Consider the following 24,299-nt stretch of genomic DNA (forward strand, 5'->3'; position numbering starts at 1 on the left):
CCCGTAAGGTTGTCACCCTAACCCCCCCCCCACTCCCACCCCGCACCGTGTAGGTCCAACCCCTCTAAGAGATTAAGGTCCTTCACTCTATCCAAGGTTGAGATTTGAACCCTTGACTTGCTTTTGTGTTTTCTGGTGCCTTTGCAGTTCCGGTAGCATCGAAGGAGCTTAGGTGATCTCCTTCAAACTTAGTTGTGTGTATGTGCACCTTAATTAAATGGTCCTTAATGGTCGAATCTTAACCCTTGGACCCCTCACTATTTCAATGGTGAACTAAAGAAGTGATTTTTCCCTTACATCCCTTCTGGTTATAACTGAATTCCTAATTTCTAGTAGTGATGTTGGTAAAAATATATCTCCTGTATCCACCATGTTTGATCCACCTAAGGCAATTTGTATGTCTCGATCATGTCCCCCAATTCCTGATCTCTTCTTATTTTAAGCCTGCTGAAGTTCCACCTAGGGAATAGTTCTCTCTGATTTGACACTCTTGAGTCTCGCAGCAATTAGCATCTCTGACATTGAGATTATGTAGGAAAAGGTGTCCCATACCGAGAGTACATACGGTGTACATATGAGTATCATTATATGTGTGTGAGGGGTGCACCCCCCCCCTCCCCTACCCCTCATTGTGGGGCAGTGGGGGGGGGGTGCAGCCAGAGTGGTAGGGTGGGTGGGGAACAATATGAGAAAATAGAGCCCTGGGCCCTAGAAACCACATAATTACTGCTGCTGTGTTTACAAAATGTCAACGCATCTGGAACCCCTGATCACAGGCTCCTGGCTCAGGCCCCTTGATTGTTTGGGGGAGAAGGAGGGAAGGAGTGGGGGAGGGAGGGGGAGGGAAGGAGTGGGAGAGGGAAAGAGTGGGGGAGAGGGGGTGGGAAGGAGGGTAGGTTTAGGGATGGAGTTGGTTTGTGTGTGTGAAGGGGGGGAGGGAGGAGGTGGTAAGAGGAAGAGATCAAGGAGGAATAAAGAGGCTTGGATGGAGAAGAGAGAGAGTTTGAGATCATGATTCTCGTGTACAAGGTTTGAGGATCGAGGTGTTTTTGTTGTGCTAAGATATATATATATATATATATATATATATATATATATATATATATATATATATATATATATATATATATATATATATATATATATATATATACATATATATATTGTGTGGAAGCTGAATGCGATGGGGGGATGAGGACTTTAGGATGTGGTGGAAGCTTTAGAATCACCAGTCTGACACCAGTCAGACACCAGGCTGACACCAGTCAGACACCAGGCTGACAATTGTCTGACACCAGTCAGACACCAGTCTGACACCAGACACCAGTCTGACACCAGTCTGACACTAGTCAGACACCAGACTGACACCAGGCTGACACCAGTCAGACACCAGTCTGACACCAGACACCAGTCTGACACCAGTCTGACACCAGTCAGACACCAGTCTGACACCCGGCTGACACCAGTCAGACACCAGGCTGACAATTGTCTGACACCAGTCAGACACCAGTCTGACACCAGACACCAGGCTGACACCAGTCTGACACTAGTCAGACACCAGACTGACACCAGGCTGACACCAGTCAGACACCAGTCAGACACCAGTCTGACACCAGGCTGACACCAGTCAGACACCAGGCTGACAATTGTCTGACACCAGTCAGACACCAGTCTGACACCAGTCTGACACCAGTCTGACACCAGGCTGACACCAGTCTGACACCAGGCTGACACCAGTCTGACACCAGTCAGACACCAGTCTGACACCAGTCTGACACCAGGCTGACACCAGTCTGACACCAGTCTGACACCAGGCTGACACCAGGCTGACACCAGGCTGACACCAGTCTGACACCAGGCTGACACCAGGCTGACACCAGTCTGACACCAGGCTGACACCAGTCTGGCACCAGGCTAACACCAGTCTGACACCAGGCTGACACCAGTCTGACACCAGGCTGACACCAGGCTGACACCAGTCTGACACTAGGCTGACACCAGTTTGACACCAGGCTGACACCAGGCTGACACCAGTCTGACACCAGTCAGACACCAGTCTGACACCAGACACCAGGTTGACACCAGTCTGACACCAGTCTGACACCTGGCTGACACCAGTCTGACACCAGGCTGACACCAGTCTGACACCAGTCTGACACTAGGCTGACACCAGGCTGACACCAGACACCAGGCTGACACCAGTCAGACACCAGGCTGACACCAGTCTGACACCAGGCTGACACCAGTCTGACACCAGGCTAACACCAGGCTGACACCAGTCTGACACCAGTCTGACACTAGGCTGACACCAGGGTGACACCAGACACCAGTCTGACACCAGGCTGACACCAGTCTGACACCAGGCTGACACCAGTCTGACACCAGGCTGACACCAGTCTGACACCAGTCAGACACCAGTCTGACACCAGTCTGACACCAGGCTGACACCAGTCTGACACCAGGCTGACACCAGTTTGACACCAGGCTGACACCAGGCTGACACCAGTCTGACACCAGTCAGACACCAGTCTGACACCAGTCTGACACCAGGCTGACACCAGTCTGACACCAGGCTGACACCAGTTTGACACCAGGCTGACACCAGGCTGACACCAGTCAGACATCAGTCAGACACCAGTCAGACACCAGTCAGACACCAGTCAGACACCAGTCAGACACCAGTCTGACACCAGTCAGACACCAGTCAGACACAGAGAAAACAGGTTGCCGAGTAACTGAAAACCGGCTAACAATTCCCGTAGATTAATTCATCGTTATGAAAGACCCAACTTAGCTTTTTTGACACACTGTACTCCACTTCATATAGTCTAGGGTAGCTGCACTAATGCAGATGTACCTCATGTATTAATAAAAAAATAGCATGTAACAAGGATGATATTGAACGACATTATCTCAAACTTTCAGGCCTAATAAAAATATAAAAGATATCACAGAGTCTATAAGGTCTAAACACACACACACACACACACACACACACACACACACACACACACACACACACACACACACACACACACACACACACACACACACACACACACAGCTCCAGTTGGAAGCAGGTTGGCGAGGAACTCGGTAGAGAAGGGCCTAGTCAATAATGAACCTTCTAAGAGATATGTCGAAAATATTATTTAAAGGAAGGTAAACCGCCGTATGCAACGTCTATTGATACTACATTATCTGTCCCACGTATTAAAATGTTCTACGTGAATTTCTTTTCTACGTCTCCCAAAACGGAGGCAAGTTCTGACAGACATGATTGATAGAAACGTGCCTGACACCAGCCAGAAGATGGGGAATGTTGACATTCTACTACGAGAACAAGAAGACCACCAACTTGCTTATGAAGCATTCATCCGACACCAACCGTAACGTCTTGAAAGAGACGAATGTCGTTTGTTCTTTCCATTCATTGAGGGACTGAAACCCCCAACGATTTCAATATTTAGGCACGATCACAACATCTCTCTCTCTCTCAAGACGTGAGGCAATGCCCAAACAACAAGACTCCTTCAAAGAATACATAATTTCTGAACACAATCAGAGCACCACCAGAGATATGTCGACTTCAAAGAACACATAATTTCTAAAGTCAATCAGAGCACCACCAGAGATATGTCGACTTCAAAGAACACATAATTTCTGTACACAATCAGAGCACCACCAGAGATATGTCGACTTCAAAGAATACATAATTTCTGAACACAATCAGAGCACCACCAGAGATATGTCGACTTCAAAGAACACATAATTTCTAAACACAATCAGAGCACCACCAGAGATATGTCGACTTCAAAGAACACATAATTTCTGTACACAATCAGAGCACCACCAGAGATATGTCGACTTCAAAGAACACATAATTTCTGAACATAATCAGAGCACCACCAGAGATATGTCGACTTCGAAGAACACAATTTCTGAACACAATCAGAGCACCACCAGAGATATGTCGACTTCAAAGAACACATAATTTCTGTACACAATCAGAGCACCACCAGAGATATGTCGACTTCAAAGAACACATAATTTCTGTACACAATCAGAGCACCACCAGAGATATGTCGACTTCAAAGAACACATAATTTCTGAACACAATCAGAGCACCACCAGAGATATGTCGACTTCAAAGAACACATAATTTCTGAACATAATCAGAGCACCACCAGAGATATGTCGACTTCAAAGAACACATAATTTCTGTACACAATCAGAGCACCACCAGAGATATGTCGACTTCAAAGAACACATAATTTCTGAACACAATCAGAGCACCACCAGAGATATGTCGACTTCGAAGAACACAATTTCTGAACACAATCAGAGCACCACCAGAGATATGTCGACTTCAAAGAATACACAATTTCTGAATACAATCAGAGCACCACCAGAGATATGTCGACTTCAAAGAATACACAATTTCTGAACACAATCAGAGCACCACTGACCAACAACGCCGAAATAATCTCACAGATTAAACGACAATGGAAGATTAGACATCGCCGAAGCACTGCATATCAAACAATCTCAGCCATAGCTATTACCCAACCACTTGGGCTGGACGGTAGAGCGACGGTCTCGCCTCATGCAGGTCGGCGATCAATCCCCGACCGTCCAAGTGGTTGGGTACTATTCCTTTCCCCCCGTCCCATCCCAAACCCTTATCCTGACCCCTTCCCAGTGCTATATAGTCGTAATGACTTAGTTCTCTCTCCTGATGATTCAATTTAATTAGTGAAACGCATCTCTTAGCGTCGGACAAAAATTAAACTGTAAAAGGAATTTTGCAGAGTTGTTCAACTTCTTTCTTTGGTGAAAACATCAGAAACATGGAGAGAATTCGTGCTAGAATCATGCATCTAACCCTTTCAGTCATATTAAATGACACATATCCACAAGAAATATATATATCTGACTGTTGGTTTGTCGTGTCTGTGAAGCTTCAGCTGTTACTGTTGAAAGTAACAGTATATATTTAACAGGTTATATTTAACAGAACGGTCGTGTGGCTCACGCTCATGAAAGTAATAAACAGGTATTGTATAAACCTTCTACTGCTTCTCTTCTGTTCTTGCTCCTCTTCCTCCTACTCCTCCTCTTCCTCCTCCTCCTCCTCTCTTCCTCCTCCTCCTCCTCCTCCTCCTCCTCCTCCTCCTCCTCCTCTGCTGGCCATTTCAGTTTCATTTGTTGATTTTCCACTTGCCCACGCACCATATTCGCAAATTAGCATAGAACAGAAAAGAAAAAAGTGAGAGGTAAAAATGTCTTTCTTTTTTAAGGAGAGAGAGGAAGGAAAAAAAAAAGAATGGAATAATTCGTAAAATTACAAACGTGTCCCCGGGCAGGCAGCTACGCCAGCCAGCGAACATTCCACAATACTTCGCTGCTTCTCCAAATTATCATATCCCTCTCCTTCGCCCGAGCAAGATTCACACCGGAGTTGCCTTCGGAAACCGATACGAGTTCTGAAATAGCGAGAATCTCGGCTATACCCACCGAGAGGGGGAGCGGAATGTGTATAATGACGGGACCATATATAAATTACGACGGTGGACCAGAGCCCCGCGCCCCGCCGGCCCGATACTAACGCTTTAGAAATCATAGGGAAAGGGAGAAAAAAAAAGAGAGCTTAGTATTTACTCATTAGCTAAAACTGGGCTCATATTTTCATGCCTGGGATATTTATCCGGAGCCAACAGGGAACTACCAACACGGAATTACTCTCTAAACAAAGAAAATCCACTATTTATGAACTTAATCTCCAAAACTTGGCCGCCTCGCCAAAAAAAATGGAGACACAAATACACGGAAGATTTTTTTAGAAACATTACTGGCTAGAAGATGGGGGACATTTAGAAGGAGGAGGAGGAGAAGAACGGAAGGAATTAAAATACTTTTCCACCTTCGTCCACACACACAAAACAGCTGCCAAGACCAAGATAACCCTCCTCCCTCCACCCCCCTCAAAAAAAGAAATCGGGTTAGAAACTCGACGAACGCACGCAGAAAATCTTGGGTCGGCCCCTTAGGTCCTGGAACGAACAGGCCGGCGCTCCTAATCTGAATACAGTGAAAACATCAACAATGAACTCGGCTTTGTCCACGCCTGACTGCTGTAATGATGACCTCCGGGCTTGATCCTGAGATGAATTACACGAATATTTGCACTCTGAAGAAGGGGCGGTGGCTGCTGCAGGAGCTGCAGAAGGCAAGCAGGAAGACCGGAATCAGGAAGAGAGAAGAAGGAAGACCGGAAGAACAGAAGAAAGACATGAGAGAAGTAGGGAAATAAGAGACAGGCGAGGATTATTATTAAAGTTAATGGGAATGGGAAATGGGTGAAATTGAGAGAATATTAAAGGAGAGAATTGGGAAGAAGAAGGAGGAAAATATAATACAATTTAAGGTATGAATGGAAAGCATAGAGAGGAGGACAATGAGAAAGACAAGAGAAGAATACAATTCACAGAGATAGCTGGAAGTGCCAAAGAATAAACTGTGAACTATGAACTTTGGAAAAACTCTAAGGAATGGAAGTAGAAAGACACTAAGCAACTAGAAGAGAAGAAGGAGGAGGAACATGAGAATGAGGTGGAAAAAAGGAGACCAGAAAATAATAACTAGGTAACGGAAATTTGAAGAAATACAAGACAATTAAAACATCATGTTAATACCTCCATAACAAGGCAGAAGAGATAGAGACAGAGGGAGACAAAATCAATACGGAAAACCCCGCTGCTAAAAAACAAAAAAAACAAAAATAATTTGCTTTTGCATTTATCGACAAGGACCAAAAAACAACGACATCATCTATCGAACAAAAAACTACCCATAACTTAACATAAACAAAAGCGTTACGAAATATTACAAAAACAAAACCAAAAAACATGCGGGGTTTTTACAACTTACGCCTTAAGGCAGCAGGAACCAATAGCAACACTACAACTTACAACCAAACAACTGTAATGTTTGGGGGGGTCCAACACTACAACCTGGACCCCCCTAAACATCAGGGGAGGTTCGAGTAACAACTTACCAGTTAACACAGCAGGAACCCCCCTTCACCAGGTAACACAAAGTTCACTTGAAGTTAGAGGAAAAAAACCAAATACTTGAATGAATGAGTTAGATGGTCAGAGTCAGTCAGCCCGAAGCTTGTAACTTGTTGTGAGGAAGTCAGCAGGTGTGTGGAGGTTACTGCCCCCTGGTGAGGGGAGCGGTTGAGGGGAAAAATAGGGGAAGATAGACGGGGGTAATGGGGTAGGAGGAACGGAAATAAGTGAAGTAGGGACGGTAGTAGGGAAAGTTAAACGGAAATTTGATGTAAGATAAAAAAGATATGTAGTAGAAGGTAAGGTTGTTGTGATTTTTAAGAGACATTAATAAGGTAAGCTAACTAGAAGAGAGGCTTGAGAGAGATTTATAAGATATTCCTGAAATGTGAGAGAATTATGCATGTTAAACACCACAGACCCCAATACTCAACCCTGAGGCACTCCACTTTGTTAGGTAAAGGCAAATCTAAGGTATTTCCGATTCAAGACTACACCGTTGTCTGTACCCATGATAGCTAGTTTTCCATCCATCCAAAATACATCAGATATCATTCCATCAGACTTTTGTTTTGAAGAGCAGTCTTCTGTAAGAAGCTTGGTTGAAGGCCTCCTGGAAATTCAGATGTATTTACTGTTGTATTTCCTTCATGTTCAAAATGTTCCAAATTATATCTCAAGCGGATTCATTGAACACATATATTCTTTGGAAACTGTGCTTGGAATTGTTAATCAGTATAGGCGTGTCTCCAGATGATTCACTGATTGGTCTCGGGTTATTGATCCTATAGGTGTTCCGACTGTTGATGGGAAACGTGTTAATGGATAATGGAAACGTGTGAATGTTTTTCAACTCCTGTGGAATTATTCCTCTATTGAGTAACTTGTCAAAATTCTGAAAGTTTTGTAATTTCATTTGTTTTCACTTTGATGTTTAGGGGAATATTTGACTATGCACAAGTTTTCTACGTGATCTGATTTTATTGAGCACTGTGAGCACAACATTAATGGTAATAGTTTAAAGGCGGACTTATAGTACAGGTGTTGGAAATTAAAAAAATTTAGTTTTTTTGTGGTATATTCGAAAGCAAGCAACGTATTTGTTTGTTAATATATCTACTGCCTCGTAGTAGAAAATGTTTCCATTTTATCTTTTCGTGGATCGATAGAAGAACTCTTTTTGGCTTTTCATTATAAATGTAAAATTTATATAGGTTTGTTTCACTTATTTTTTTTCCTTCAGAAATGTGTCTCCTGGCTACTCTTGCCACCCATAGTTCTTTGTTTTTTTCTTCGGTACACAACATATTCGGGATCATTTTTGAGTTTTTTCTGTTTTATTTGTGTACAAGATTTGAATATATATATATATATATATATATATATATATATATATATATATATATATATATATATATATATATTAGTGTTATATGTTCACTATTCCCCCATTTAGATTTGGTGGTTTATATCGCAGTGGGCCATGAAAATTATCAGGAAGTTACCATGAACTGGTTAAAGTTATTCAGGGCTCGTATATATAACTTTCTACGATGATTATAATTCCAATTTACGGATAATGCCTCTTGCGTATTTTTTTGTTTAATCTGTTTTTGTAATACCTAGAATTTTCTCACAGGTAGATTTTTGTACACTTTTTTTTTTACACATGAGTGTAAAAAAAAAAATGACACTGATAATTACTAAAACTTATTTTTTGTTATCAGTATGTACGTTATTCATTAAATCCTTATCTGTAGTTAAAAATTAGATTTGAGTCAGGAATTGAAATCTTAACCACTTGAAGTAGTTCGCCTTCCAATATATTGCTGAACAACTTCTCCATAACTTTTCTATATCTACATACATGATCAACTTTTCTATATCTACATAACTGTCTATAACCAACAACTGTTCTAAATCTTCACAACTCGTAGATATAGGCTCATCCCAGTTTGGTAGTGGGAAATTAAAGTCCCGGATTATTATACTAACAGGAACATATTGTATAATTAACTTTGCAATTTAATCAAATTTATATCGAGGTCTTATATTGAGGTTTCCTCTAAGGGGGCGAACTACTGACCCTCCTTAGGACGCTATAGCTCACAGTAGACACAGTAGACATAGCTCACAGTAGGCATAGCTCACAGTAGGCTCATCCATGGGTATACCTATTTACTGCTAGGTGAGAAAGACCCATTTATCTTGATAGGAAACGTGCCCAATGATTGGTATACTGGCCGGTGATTCGAACCCGGGATTCCCGATTGTGAGTTGAGAATGTTGGGAAGCGCAGACTGTGTTTTGGGGCACAGGATATCCTGGGTGGCACAGGATATCCTGGGTGTCACAGGATATCCTGGGTGGCACAGGATATCCTGGATGTCACAGGATATCCTAAGGGGCACAGCTAGGATATCCTGAGTGGCACAGCATATCCTGGGTGTCACAGGATATTCTAGGGGCACAGATATGATATCCTGTGTGTCACAGGATATCCTGGGTGTCACCGGATATCCTGAGTGGCATAGGATATCCAGGATGGCATAGCTAGGATATCCTGTGTGGCACAGGATATCCTGGGGATGGCACAGCTAGAATATCCTGAGTGGCAGAGGCAATGTTGCTCCTATCTCTCCCACCTCTCTGCATGACACCTTCTACAGGATATCATAGTACCCTCGCGAGTACGCCCTGAAAATCCTTCTATGATATCGCAAATACAAGGCGATTTACACGGAAAATATCGCTGTTTGCTCTCATAATGTCGGCAAACATCGGAAATATGTACATCTTTCCCCGGCGCGTAATTATGAAAACAATGGAAAATTTGATTTGATTTTTTTTTCTCCTTCCTTCGTTTTTAACCCGAGGAGCATTAGTGTGCTGTGTAAACCTTGGCGCTGGTGTGTGTGTGTGTGTGTGGGTGGGTGGGTGTGTGTGTGGGGGTGTGGATGGGTGTGTGTGTGAGGGTGGGTGTGTGGGAGGGTGTGTGTGTGGGGGGGGGGAGGGTGTGTGTGTGTGTGTGTGTGTGTGTGGGTGGGTGTGGGGGTGAGGGTGGGGTGTGTGTGGGTGGGGTGTGTGTGGGTGTGTGTGGGTGTGTAATTACCTAAGTGTAGTTACAGGATGAGAGCTACGCTCGTGGTGTCCCGTCTTCCCAGCACTCTTTGTCATATAACGCTTTGAAACTACTGACGGTCTTGGCCTCCACCACCTTCTCACTTAACTTGTTCCAACCGTCTACCACTCTATTTGCGAAAGTGAATTTTCTTATATTTCTTCGGCATCTGTGTTTAGCTAGTTTAAATCTATGACCTCTTGTTCTTGAAATTCCAGGTCTCAGGAAATCTTCCCTGTGAGGATGTGTGTGTGTGTGTGGGTGTGTGTGAGGGTGTGGGTGTGTGGGGTGGGAAGGGGGTGTGTGGGGGGAGGGGGTGTGTGGGGGGTGTGGGTGTGGGTGTGAGGGAGTGTGTGTGAGTGTGGGTGTGTGGGTGTGTGTGTGGGTGTGTGTGTGGGTGTGTGGGTGTGTGTGTGTACTCGCCTAATTTTTGTGCTTGCGGGAGTTGAGCTCTGGCTCTTTGGTCAAAGAGTGTGTGTGTGTGTGTGGGGGGGGGGTGATACTCACCTAGTTGTGTTTCCGGGGGGGTTGAGCTTTGACTCTTTGGTCCCGCCTCTCAACTGTCAATCAACTGTCAAATCAACTAAGGTGTGTGTGTGTGTGTGTGTGTGCACGCGCTTGTGTGCGTGTATATCTCCATATCTCCATATCCGTGTATATACCTTCGTACTTCTGTGCATATATCTACACCCAACTACCCATATATACGCTTCCTACGTGTTTATATATAGGACAGCGATTGCTGGAAGGGGCTGATAGTGGCATAGAGATACAAGATTGCGTATGCACTCGCGTGTGTGTGTGTCTGGGAGGTTCCACCAGCGTCACGCAAGAAAGAGGAGAAGGAAGCACCAAAGAGGCTCGCTAAGACTCCGGACTCTCTTGGCCCGCGTTACTTCTGGCTATTTATTCCACTGATTAAAACGCGGTCTATCTTTACATTCTGTACCAGCGTCGAACGAACACCTCAGTCCTGTGCTGCTGTGAGGAGGGAGGGGGGGGAGATAGAGGGGGGTGGAAGGGGGAATTATAGGGGGGGATAGGGGGGAAATTAGGGGAGGGGGTGAGGGGGGGAGTTGGGGAGGGGTGAATGGTAGGGGTCAAGAGGAGTGTGACCTTCCTTTACAGCTCCTCAAGACCTCGTGAAGGGAAGATTAAGAACACTTGGGGAAGGTTAAGAACACTTGGGGAAGGTTAGGAACACCTGGGGAAGGTCAAGAACACATGTACAAGGTCATTAACACCTGTGGAAGGTCAAGAACACCTGTGAAAGGTCAAGAACACCTGTACAAGGTCATTAACACCTGTGGAAGGTCAAGAACACCTGTACAAGGTCATTAACACCTGTGAAAGATCAAGAACACCTGTACAAGGTCATTAACACCTGTGGAAGGTCAAGAACACCTGTACAAGGTCATTAACACCTGTGGAAGATCAAGAACACCTGTACAAGGTCATTAACACCTGTGGAAGGTCAAGAACATCTGTACAAGGTCATTAACACCTGTGGAAGGTCAGAAACACCTGTACAAGGTCATTAACACCTGTGGAAGATCAAGAACACCTGTACAAGGCCATTAACACCTGTGGAAGGTCAAGAACATTTGTACAAGGTCATTAACACCTGTGGAAGGTCAGAAACACCTGTACAAGGTCAAGAACACCTGTACAAGGTCAAGAACACCTGTACAAGGTCAAGAACACCTGTACAAGGTCAAGAACACCTGTACAAGGTCATTAACACCTGTGGAAGGTCAAGAACACCTGTACAAGGTCAAGAACACCTGTACAAGGTCAAGAACACCTGTACAAGGTCAAGAACACCTGTACAAGGTCATTAACACCTGGGGAAGGTCATTAACACCTGTACAAGGTCAAGAACACCTGTACAAGGTCATTAACACATGTACAAGGTCATTAACACCTGTACAAGGTCATCAACACCTGTGGAAGCTCAAGAACACCTGTACAAGGTCATTAACACATGTACAAGGTCATTAACACCTGTACAAGGTCAAGAACACCTGGGGTCAGGCTGAAAAGAGTCATTCTGTTCCCATTTCTTTAAAAAAGCATCTAGTTCACATATAACTTGTATGTTAGAACCAAGGAAACCTACTTGTTAAATCGGTTTATTCAACCGATAAATAATGTGTAACTTCCCAGTAAAATATGTAGAACTTCCCCGGTCAACTTAGTAAGATTATATGTAAACAAAACCGCCCCATAAATCTTACAGTGCTAGAACGGAAATTACACTCAAGGAGGAAATTGTCACCAATATAAGAAAGTTCCTGAAATTAATTTTTTTTTTCTAAAAACTTCTTAAATCGTCTGCAACAATAGTGGAAATTAATAATATGATGCGAGGGAACCTTTGTGAAAGAAAGATATATTGAGAAATTACATATCAAAGATAAATTTAGATATATCAATATATTTATATCATATATATATCATAGATATATCAATAATTTAGATATATCAGATATATCAAATTTAGACATATCAAAGATAAATTAGACAAAGATAAATTTATATGTTGGGGTAAATACTTAATGATTATTCGAGGGTAAAAAATATATATATATTAGATAACGGGTGCCATGGTTGTGTTAATGGTTGGTCTCGGGGGAGTTAGTTTACAATGTGTGTGGATTAATGGAGTCAGTTTACAATGTGTGGGGGATTAATGGAGTCAGTTTACAATGTGTGGGGGATTAATGGAGTCAGTTTACATTGTGTGTGGATTAATGGAGTCAGTTTACAATGTGTGGGGGATTAATGGAGTCAGTTTACAATGTGTGGTGATTAATGGAGTCAGTTTACAATGTGTGGTGATTAATGGAGTCAGTTTACAATGTGTGTGGATTAATGGAGTATGGTGTGAGTTTACACTGCCTGGGGTTAACATCTTAACATTCTCGTTGCACCAGTCTTGTCTGCAGAGTACAAGAAAAGCTTGTAATGTAAACTCAAGAGATCTGGGCACCTAAGACGAGCCGCAAAGGTGATGTATCTGACAAGAGAAGTATACCTGTGAAGAGACGCGAGAGTATACCTAAGAAGAGACCCACAAGAGCAGTGTACACCTAAGAATACTTCCACACATACGCATGTGTGTGGCCTCCAAACCAGTGTGTGTGTTTACTAGTTGTGTTTTTGCGGGGGTTGAGCTTTGCTCTTTCGGCCCGCCTCTCAACTGTCAATCAACTGTTTACTAACTAACTATTAACTTACTAACTACTTTTTTTTCCCCACACCACACACACACACACACACACACCCCAGGAAGCCCGTGACAGCTGACTAACTCCCAGGTACCTATTTACTGCTAGGTAACAGGGGCACTTAGGGTGAAAGAAACTTTGCCCATTTGTTTCTGCCTCGTGCGGGAATCGAACCCGTGCCACAGAATTACGAGTCCTGCGCGCTATCCACCAGGCTACGAGGCCCCTTGTGTGTGTGTGTGTGTGTGTGTGTGTGTGTGTGTGTGTGTGTGTGTGTGTGTGTGTGTGTGTGTGTGTGTGTGTGTGTGTGTGTGTGCTCTTGACCAAGCCAATCGGGTCGAGGGGGAACAAACATGAGCTCTGCAATCAGGTGAGTGAACGGTGAGGGGAGGGGGGGGGAGAGTGCAGGAGTGGACAATAAATAATAGATGCAGTACAAGCAGAGTGGGCTTCGTGCTGTGCTGAGACAAGGAATCAATAGCTGAGGAAGTGGCCTTTGGTCTGATTGATGTATGTGTGTGTGTGGGTGTGTGTGTGTGTGTGGGTGTGTGTGTGTGTGTGGGTGTGTGTGTGTGTGTATGGGTGTGTGTGTGTGGGTGTGTGGGTGCCATCCCCAGCAACGGTGCCATCTCCCACTCCGCGCGAAGAGAAACTGAGAGAAAGAAAAGGTGTAGAATGAAGCGGGGAGTAAGAAAGGAGACGAGAGTAAAGAGACGGTGAAAAGAGAGACAGTAAAGAGAGGTGTAGAGAGGGGGTGTAGGGGGTGTAGAGAGAGGGTGTAGGGGGTGTAGAGAGGGGGTGTAGAGAGGGGGTGTAGGGGTGTAGAAAGGGGGTGTAGAGAGGGGGTGTAGGGGGTGTAGAGAGAGGGTGTAGGGGGTGTAGAGAGGGGGTGTAGGGGTGTAGAAAGGGGGTGTAGAGAGGGGGTGTAGGGGGTGTAGAGAGAGGGTGTAGGGGGTGTAGAGAGGGGGTGTAGGGGGTGTAGAGAGGGGGTGTAAGGGGGTGTAAGGGGGTGTAGGGGGTGTAGAAAGGGGGTGTAGGGGGTATAAAGAGGAGGGTGTAGGGGGTGTAGAGAGGGGGTGTAGGGGGGTGTAGAGAGGGGGTGTAGGGGGTGTAGAGAGGGGGTGTAGGGAGGGTGTAGGGGTGTAGAGAGGGGGTGTAGAGAGGGGGTGTAGGGGGTGTAGAGAGGGGGTGTAGGACATAAACCTCCAGCAGGGTGAAAATCTCCCCCTGACGCTTGCCGGGGGCGCAATGTGCACTTATGTGAACCATCTGACACCGTCACGCCTCTCAGGCGCTATTATTAGCAGTTGTTGTGGTGGTGGTTGTTGTGGTGGTGGTGGTGGTGGTTGTTGTTGTGGTGGTGGTGGTGGTGGTGGTTGTGGTGGTGGTTGTGGTGGTGGTGGTGGTGGTTGTTGTTGTGGTGGTGGTGGTGGTGGTGGTTGTGGTGGTGGTTGTTGTGGTGGTGGTGGTGGTGGTTGTTGTTGTGGTGGTGGTGGTGGTGGTTGTTGTGGTGGTGGTTGTGGTGGTGGTGGTGGTGGTTGTTGTTGTGGTGGTGGTGGTGGTTGTGGTGGTGGTTGTGGTGGTTGTGGTGGTGGTTGTTGTGGTGGTTGTTATTGTTGTGGCAGTGGTTGTTGTTGTTGTGGTGGTGGTGGTTGTTGTGGTGGTTGTGGTGGTTATGGTGGTGGTGGTTGTTGTAGTGGTGGTGGTTGTTGTGGTGGTGGTTGTTGTGGTGGTGGTTGTTGTGGTGGTGGTGGTTGTTGTGGTGGTGGTGGTTGTTGTGGTGGTTGTGGTGGTGGTGGTTGTTGTGGTGGTGGTTGTTGTTGTGGTGGTGGTGGTAGTTGTGGTGGTGGTTGTTGTGGTGGTGGTTGTTGTGGTGGTGGTGGTTGTTGTGGTGGTTGTGGTGGTGGTGGTTGTTGTGGTGGTGGTTGTTGTGGTGGTGGTGGTGGTAGTTGTGGTGGTGGTTGTTGTGGTGGTGGTGGTTGTTGTGGTGGTTGTGGTGGTGGTTGTTGTTGTGGTGGTTGTGGTGGTGGTGGTGGTGGTAGTTGTGGTGGTGGTTGTTGTGGTGGTGGTGGTGGTGGTGGTGGTGGTTGTTGTGGTGGTTGTGGTGGTGGTTGTAGTGGGGGTTGTGGTGGTTGTTATGGTGGTGGTGGTGGTTGTAGTGGTGGTGGTTGTTGTGGTGGTGGTTGTTGTGGTGGTGGTTGTTGTGGTGGTTGTGGTGGTGGTGGTTATTGTGGTGGTGGTGGTGGTGGTTGTTATGGTGGTGGTGGTTGTTGTAGTGGTGGTGGTTGTTGTGGTGGTGGTTGTTGTGGTGGTTGTGGTGGTGGTTGTTGTGGTGGTGGTGGTGGTTGTTGTGGTGGTTGTTATTGTTGTGGTAGTGGTTGTTGTTGTTTTGGTGGTGGTGGTTGTTGTGGTGGTTGTGGTGGTGGTTGTTGTTGTGGTGGTTGTGGTGATGGTGGTGGTGGTTGTGGTGATGGTGGTGGTGGTTGTTGTGGTGGTGGTTGTGGTGATGGTGGTGGTGGTTGTTGTTGTTGTTGTGGTGGTGGTGGTTGTGGTTGTGGTGGTTGTTGTTGTGGTGGTGGTGGTTGTTGTGGTGGTTGTGGTGGTGGTGGTTGTGGTTGTGGTGGTTGTTGTTGTGGTGGTGGTTGGTGGTTGTTGTTGTTGTGGTGGTTGTGGTGGTGGTTGTTGTTGTGGTGGTGGTGGTGTTTGTTGTGGTGGTTGTGGTGGTGGTGGTGGTGGTTGTTGTGGTGGTTGTGGTGGTGGTGGTGGTTGTGGTGGTGGTTGTTATTGTGGAGGTGGTGGTTGTTATTGTGGTGGTGGTGGTTGTGGTGGTTGTTGTTGTTGTTGTTGTTGTTGTTGTTGTTGTAGTGGTGGTGGTGGTTGTTGTTGTTGTTGTTGTTGTTGTTGTTGTGGTGGTGGTTGTGGTGGTTGTTGTTGTTGTTGTTGTTGTTGTTGTGGTGGTGGTTGTGGTGGTGGTGGTGGTTGTTGTGGTGGTTGTGGTGGTGGTGGTGGTTGTTGTGGTGGTGGTTGTTGTGGTGGAGGTTGTTGTGGTGGTTGTGGTGGTGGTGGTTGTTGTGGTTGTTGTGGTGGTGGTTGAGGTGGTGGTTGTTATTGTTGTGGTGGTGGTTGTTGTGGTGTTGTTGTTGTGGTTGTTGTTGTGGTGGTGGTTGTTGTGGTGTTGTTGTTGTGGTGGTGGTTGTTGTGGTGTTGTTGTTGTGGTGGTGGTTGTTGTGGTGGTGGTTGTTGTGGTGGTGGTTGTTGTGGTGGTAGTTGTTATTGTTGTGGTGGTTGTTGTGGTGGTGGTTGTTGTGGTGGTAGTTGTTATTGTTGTGGTGGTTGTTGTGGTGGTGGTTGTTGTGGTGGTAGTTGTTATTGTTGTGGTGGTTGTTGTGGTGGTGGTGGTTGTTGTGGTGGTGGTGGTTGTGGTGGTTGTTGTGGTGGTGGTGGTGGTTGTTGTGGTGGTGGTTGTGGTGGTGGTGGTTGTTGTGGTGGTGGTTGTTGTGGTGGTGGTGGTGGTGGTGGTTGTGGTGGTGGTTGTTGTGGTGGTGGTTGTTGTGGTGGTGGTTGTTGTGGTGGTGGTTGTTGTGGTGGTGGTTGTTGTGGTGGTAGTTGTTATTGTTGTGGTGGTTGTTGTGGTGGTGGTTGTTGTGGTGGTAGTTGTTATTGTTGTGGTGGTTGTTGTGGTGGTGGTTGTTGTGGTGGTGGTGGTTGTGGTGGTTGTTGTGGTGGTGGTGGTGGTTGTTGTGGTGGTGGTTGTGGTGGTGGTGGTTGTTGTGGTGGTGGTTGTTGTGGTGGTGGTGGTGGTGGTTGTGGTGGTGGTTGTTGTGGTGGTGGTTGTTGTGGTGGTGGTTGTTGTGGTGGTGGTTGTTGTGGTGGTGGTGGTTGTTGTGGTGGTGGTGGTTGTGGTGGTGGTGGTTGTTGTGGTGGTGGTGGTGGTTGTTGTGGTGGTGGTTGTTGTGGTGGTTGTTGTGGTGGTGGTTGTTGTGGTGGTGGTTGTTGTGGTGGTGTTGTTGTTGTGGTGGTGGTTGTTGTGGTGGTGGTTGTTGTGGTGGTGGTGGTTGTTGTGGTGGTGGTGGTTGTGGTGGTGGTGGTTGTTGTGGTGGTGGTGGTGGTTGTTGTGGTGGTGGTTGTTGTGGTGGTTGTTGTGGTGGTGGTTGTTGTGGTGGTGGTTGTTGTGGTGGTGTTGTTGTTGTGGTGGTGGTTGTTGTGGTGGTGGTTGTTGTGGTGGTGGTGGTTGTGGTGGTGGTGGTTGTTGTGGTGGTGGTGGTGGTTGTTGTGGTGGTGGTTGTTGTGGTGGTGGTTGTTGTGGTGGTGGTTGTTGTGGTGGTGGTGGTTGTTGTGGTGGTGGTGGTTGTGGTGGTGGTGGTTGTTGTGGTGGTGGTGGTGGTTGTTGTGGTGGTGGTTGTTGTGGTGGTTGTTGTGGTGGTGGTTGTTGTGGTGGTGGTTGTTGTGGTGGTGTTGTTGTTGTGGTGGTGGTTGTTGTGGTGGTGGTTGTTGTGGTGGTGGTTGCTGTTTATGATATAGATCATAAAACGCCTAAATCGACCAATACAACCAACCTATTATGGTGGAGTGCATGTAGTGTGTTGATCTGCAGTGTTGAGTGCATTGTGAATTGCACTCAAGTGCGTGTCAGTGACCGAGATGCAGCTTGAAGGATTAGGTCACGGTGACGGTGAGTGTATTCACTGAGGGGAGTATAAGTATTGAATGAATAGATATTTAGGTAAGTATACTACGAGGTGAGTATACACTGAAGCGAGTGTATATTAAGGAGAGTGAATATTGAAATGAGTATACACTAAACTGAGTAAGGCATTTGAGGTGAGTGCATACTTGGGTGAGTATACATTGAAGTGAGTATACACTGAAATAAGAAGGCTTTGAGATGAGTAAAGATTAAGGTCAACATACATAGGTGAGTTAACAACTGAGGTGAGTAAAGACTGAGGCTGGTAAACACATGTGAGTAACCTATGTGATGAGTATTCGTTGAAATGAGTTAAGATTAGCTCAAAAAACTAACTTCAAGTGAATGTTTTGGAGATCTACCCATCCCTGCCCCTATTACAAAATATCTCCTGAATTGTGTCACCTGTAATCATTTAATAATTAGTAGGCAATTGGATAAGCCTATTGAGGCCTACTGAAAATAACAGGACATGAATGAAGATTGTATTCAGGAAAGACCTGGGTAAATACTGGTTTTGGAAATAGCTACTTTTGGGTAATTTATGGAACAAATTACCCGGATTTATCATTGACATGGGATGGCTGCATTGTTTCAAGCGTAGGTTAGACATATATAGCAATGAGTTTCAGTGGATATAAACAGGAGCTGCCTTCATGTATTCTTATATTTTTAATGGGATATGAATTTGATTTTTTTTATCGAAACGTTGTAAGCATCGAGTTACAAGATGCGAGATCGTTCATAGAGAGGAAGATGCGGGATGCTGCATCTTATTACTCTGAGTGGTAGTGTGAGTGGTACCACTCAAGACCCAAGAGGTGAGGGTGACAGTCAGACACCTCTTAAGTCTGACTGTTTGCCTCGCCCTGTCCCCTTAAGTCTGATGGTCAGAATTAAGAGGAAAGGGTGAGGCAACAGCCAGACTTTAAGGGGAGAGGGGTGAGGAACAATCCAGACTTAAAGGAAAGTGGGTGAGGAACGTACCAGACTTTAAGGAAAGTGGGTGAAGAACAAGTCAGACTTTAAAGGAAGTGGGTAAGGAACGAACCAGACTTAAAGAAAGTGTGTGAGGAACAAGTCAGACTTGAAGGAAAGTGGGTGAGGAACAAGTCAGACTTGAAGGAAAGTGTGTGAGGAACGAACCAGACTTAAGGAAAGTGTGTGAGGAACGAACCAGACTTAAGGAAAGTGGGTGAGGAACGAACCAGACTTAAGGAAAGTGTGTGAGGAACGAACCAGACTTAAGGAAAGTGGGTGAGCAACGAACCAGACTTAAGGAAAGTGTGTGAGGAACGAACCAGACTTAAGGAAAGTGGGTGAGGAACAAGTCAGACTTGAAGGAAAGTGTGTGAGGAAAGAGCCAGACTTAAAATTTCCTGTCAAACTCTATACTAATCAACAGAACCCCCAATCCCTTTCGTATTAATCAACCTCAGCAAAGTCCTCCCAATACCTTTGGTACTCTGTCCTCAGTACCCGAGGCCTCGACCCTCTTCATCGCCAGCACTAAACGCCACATACCAAAGATTTCTACGTTTAAAAGTAGAAATCCGAATCGTCTTGACGCCACCTTGGAGGGTCTTCTGAATTGATTACCAACTGGGATTTATTTTTTATTGAGATGTAAGTTCATTTACACAGGACCCAGGACAGAGCCCCGAGGCGCTGGCTTCCTACTTGAGGGTCAAGGGCGAGGTGTATGGCTACAAGAGAGTCAGAACAAGATTAAGAGAGTAAAAAGAAAATGGAAGATGGACAAATGAGTAAAAACAAAAAGTCATGGAACAAGAGAATAAGAATTAAGAGAGATAAAAAAAGAGAGAACAAGACCCAAGACAGCAAAGAGTATTAAGGACAAAAGGTGTGAGAGAGAAAGAAAGAGAGAGAGAGAAAAGACAAGAAACAAGAAAGCAAGCGATACCGTGCATAAAAGCCTTGGCATTCCTGAAAGTAAAAGCCTGCCCCCCCCCCCCCCCCCCACACACACAAAAAAGCAGCAGTGGGCCACCATTCTCGTAGTTACCACTAGCTGTTCATTTTTCCCTCCACACACACACACACAAAGTCCGCCCGCTGACAGCGGCGTCATTCCCCCGTTTTCTTTGAAGTTTTCGTCCGCCTTTTGTTGGTGCAGGATTGAACTCTCTTTGAAGTTGTGTATGAAGATGGCCATCGTGTGCGTCACTGGAGTGGTGTATGTATGCATGTATAGTATGTATATATCTATGTATATGTGTGTTTGTCAATGGATATTAAAAAAAAGGGGGGTTTAGATCATTCTATTCACCTGGGGGTTCTAGGAGACTCGAACCTTGGACCCCGAGGCGTGTGAAGCTGAAGCTCTATTGACCGAGCTATTGAGTGGCCTTAATAAGGAAAGTCCTAGAGGCCAGGTGAATGGAATGTTTATTTCCACGGAAGCGTTAGATAAATAATTATAGTATAAATATTCTGTTTAATTTAACTTCTTTCAAAATTTAACATAAATAATGTTATATTATTTAACTTAAATTGGGAAACCAGTTAAATTAATGTTAAATTATTTGTGTTAAATTGGGAAAGAAAAATTAATTCTCCAAAGATCATTTTGTAATTTTATTGGGCCGGACGTGTATCGCTAAAGCTCTCTTCAGCATCTGCGGAGGCTGTGGGAGAGTGGATATATTGCAGAAGGTTTAAGAAGCCATGCAACTTGCAGGATCAGGCGGGCAAGATGCCAGTTGGGGGTTGTGTTAGTGTGGTGTGAGGTGGCCATGTTGTCTCGTGTGCGGTAGAATATACTTTACATGTAAGCTGGCTGTTGATAGATGTGATATGTAGTGCTTCGGCTATGTCTGCTCTTCAACTGTAGTTTGTCTTGGCTAATTATTTTGGTGTGGATATCTCTGATGATATCTCTGATATTCGTTGTCAGAGCCTTATGGTTTGGGCATTGGCAGGCACCTTGAAAAAAAAGAGAGGTTGTTGTCTTGCCTATATATTGAGATCGTTGGGGGGCTGATAGCCCCTAAGTGGTCATGTGAAGGCATTAGACGGTATTCATCTCTGTCAAGTCGTTCCGTGTGGTGTTGATGGTCGTTGCTTCCTGTAGTTAAGATGAGCTGAGTCTTCTTATCGGTGTTGTTAATTGGTGACGCTTCTCTCGATTATGAGTCTCGTTACATCACTTGGGGCTGGACGGTAGAGCGACGGTCTCGCTTAACGCAGGTCGGCGTTCAATCCCCGACCGTCCAAGTGGTTGGGAGAACCATTCCTTCCCCTCCGTCCCATCCTCAAATCCTTATCCTGATCCCTTCCAAGTGCTATAAAGTCGTAATGGCTTGGCGATTTCCCTTGATAAATCCAAAATTCTTTCCTCCGTCTTGTGGGGCGTTGAAAAATGGGGGTTACTGTAGAAGAGGAGCGAGTTTCTTCATTTGTTGCCTTCATCTGTGCTGGCATGACGGTCTACCTTTTGTTTATCCCTTCGATATAACTGCTAGAGTGTCCATTGTTGACTAGGGCGGTCATACTCTCTCGTGATTCAAGTCAACCTGCTTCCAACTGGAGCTGTGAGTGAGGTTATCTTGAGGTTATCTTGAGATGATTTCGGGGCGTTAGTGTCCCCGCGGCCCGGTCCTCGACCAGGCCTCCACCCCCAGGAAGCAGCCCGTGACAGCTGACTAACACCCAGGTACCTATTTTACTGCTAGGTAACAGGGGCATAGGGTGAAAGAAACTCTGCCCATTGTTTCTATCCTGCGCCCGGGATCGAACCCGGGACCACAGGACCATAAGTCCAGCGTGCTGTCCGCTCGGCCGACCGGCTCCCGACCGGTGTGAGAACATATTACGGCATACATAGACACGATGTCAGCACCTCAATTATTGCAACGGTCTTAAATCACTCAAAATGTACTCTCTGGAAAGGAGACGAGAGCGGTGTCACATAATATATTAATGGAAAAAAACTGGGAGGCTAGGTCCCAAATTTGCCCAGGAAAATAACAACATACTGGAGTGATCGATATGGAAGGAAGTGCAGAACAGAGCCAGTGAAGAACAGGGGTGCCATAGGCACAATCACAGAACACTGTATGAACATCAGAGGACCACGGTTGTTCAACATCTTCCCAGCATGTATAACAAAAAAAAATATTGCGAAAACGAACGAAGAATTTTTCATTAAAAAATTTAGAGAGTTTCCCGCAAGAAGTGCTGGACCAACCGGGCTATAGTGGATATTTTATATCCACTACAGCCCAGGTGGATTTGTATATCCCCTATAGCATATATTCATATATGCTCCAAGCACATATGGATATACTTGGAGCTACGGGCCGTTCCAAGCAACAGCCTGTTGGACCGAGCTCCTACAGGTCAAGTCTGGCTCCTGGGCCGGGTTTGGGGGAGTAGAAGAACTCCCAGAACCCTCTCCAAGTAAGATACAAGGTAAGAATACCCCGGCTGTATCTTACACGACAATCCTACCATTAGGCACGATTTACTTTCCTTAGTGTAAAAGCCACCATTAGAAACACCTGAGACAAGTAGCAAAGCCAGCTGTACACAGCCTACCCCGGCTTGGCGCCTTCTTTTGATAATTACTTACTTTCCCTTCACTCTCCCTCTCGAAAGTGTAATTAAACACGAAATGCAACTTGAAAGATTCCTTTAGATGTAGCAAGGTTTTTTTGTCAGGTAGCTGCTCGCAGCCAGTACCAGAAGCAGTAGTACCAGCAGCATAATAGCAGTACCAGCAGCATAACAGCAGTACCAACAGCATAACAGCAGTACCAGCAGCATAGCAGCAGTACCAACAGCATAACAGCAGTACCAACAGCATAACAGCAGTACCAGCAGCATAACAGCAGTACCAACAGCATAACAGCAGTACCAACAGCATAACAGCAGTACCAGCAGCATAACAGCAGTACCAGCAGCATAACAGCAGTACCAACAGCATAACAGCAGTACCAGCAGCATAGCAGCAGTACCAGCAGCATAACAGCAGTACCAGCAGCATAACAGCAGTCTCAGGAGCCCGTTCCTGATATCCTTCACATAGCATAACCCTCGACCACAGCAATGGCCACGTGACAATAACATTGACGTCTGTAGCTTGGGATCGAACCCCCGCAGTCTTGGGTCACCCGTGACGTGAGCCTCTCTTCCCCCACCAGCTCGGTGCCTGCCTGCCTGCCCCCCAAAGTTCCTAGTGGGTTCAGTCGGACCCCAAGTTGTGAAACTTTTAGCATATCGTTGTTATACGGGTTAAGACGCGATGTCTACGGTTACCTTCAGGACGCTGGTTCGATGCTGGTTTATCGGGGATAAGAAATGGGGGGGGGACGTATTCTAAGTGAAGCATAGGGAAGGCGGGGAATTATCAGGGGGGGGGGGAAGTGCCAAGCCATTACGACTATATAGCACTGGGAAGGGGTCAGGATAAGAATTTGGGGTGGGACGGGGGGAGGAATGGTGTCCAACCACTTGTGGACGGTCGGGGATTGAACGCCGACCTGCATGAAGACATACCGTCGTTCTACCGTTCAGCCCAGGAACACGGAGAACATTTATAGCGTATGGGAAGGCATTATATATATGCTAAGGGGTGATCGGAAAACCCATATTCAGAGTGTTTTCTGAACAGGAGGCGAATATATAAGTATCTATATCTATATATCATAGATATACCCCTGGGTTATACCTCGCCCTGGGCAAGAGACCGGGCCGCGAGGGACCGTGACACCCCGGAATCAACGCAAGGTAACGTATTAAACGTGAAAATTAAAACGGATTTGGGTACTTGACTAAATGTATTATAGGTTATTCCACTGTCGAGATAAAAGTTTACGCTAAAAGGTGTAAATCCTTCTTCCTCGGATTATATATATATATATATATATATATATATATATATATATATATATATATATATATATATATATATATATATATATATATATATATATATATATATATGTTTGTGTATGTCAGCAACAACATAACCAATGCGTAAGACAGCACAATAAGATGCAGATCAAAGGCAGGTGTGTGAGAGAGAGAGAGAGAGAGAGAGAGAGAGAGAGAGAGAGAGAGAGAGAGAGAGAGAGAGAGAGAGAGAGAGAGAGAGAGAGAGAGAGAGAGAGAGAGTCACATCTTAAGAAGGAGACCTGAGGTGAGGCTCCACAGGGAGTGGGGGA

This window comes from Procambarus clarkii, chromosome 37, assembly GCF_040958095.1.
Source record: "Procambarus clarkii isolate CNS0578487 chromosome 37, FALCON_Pclarkii_2.0, whole genome shotgun sequence".
In the NCBI taxonomy this organism is placed as follows: Eukaryota; Metazoa; Arthropoda; class Malacostraca; order Decapoda; family Cambaridae; genus Procambarus; species Procambarus clarkii.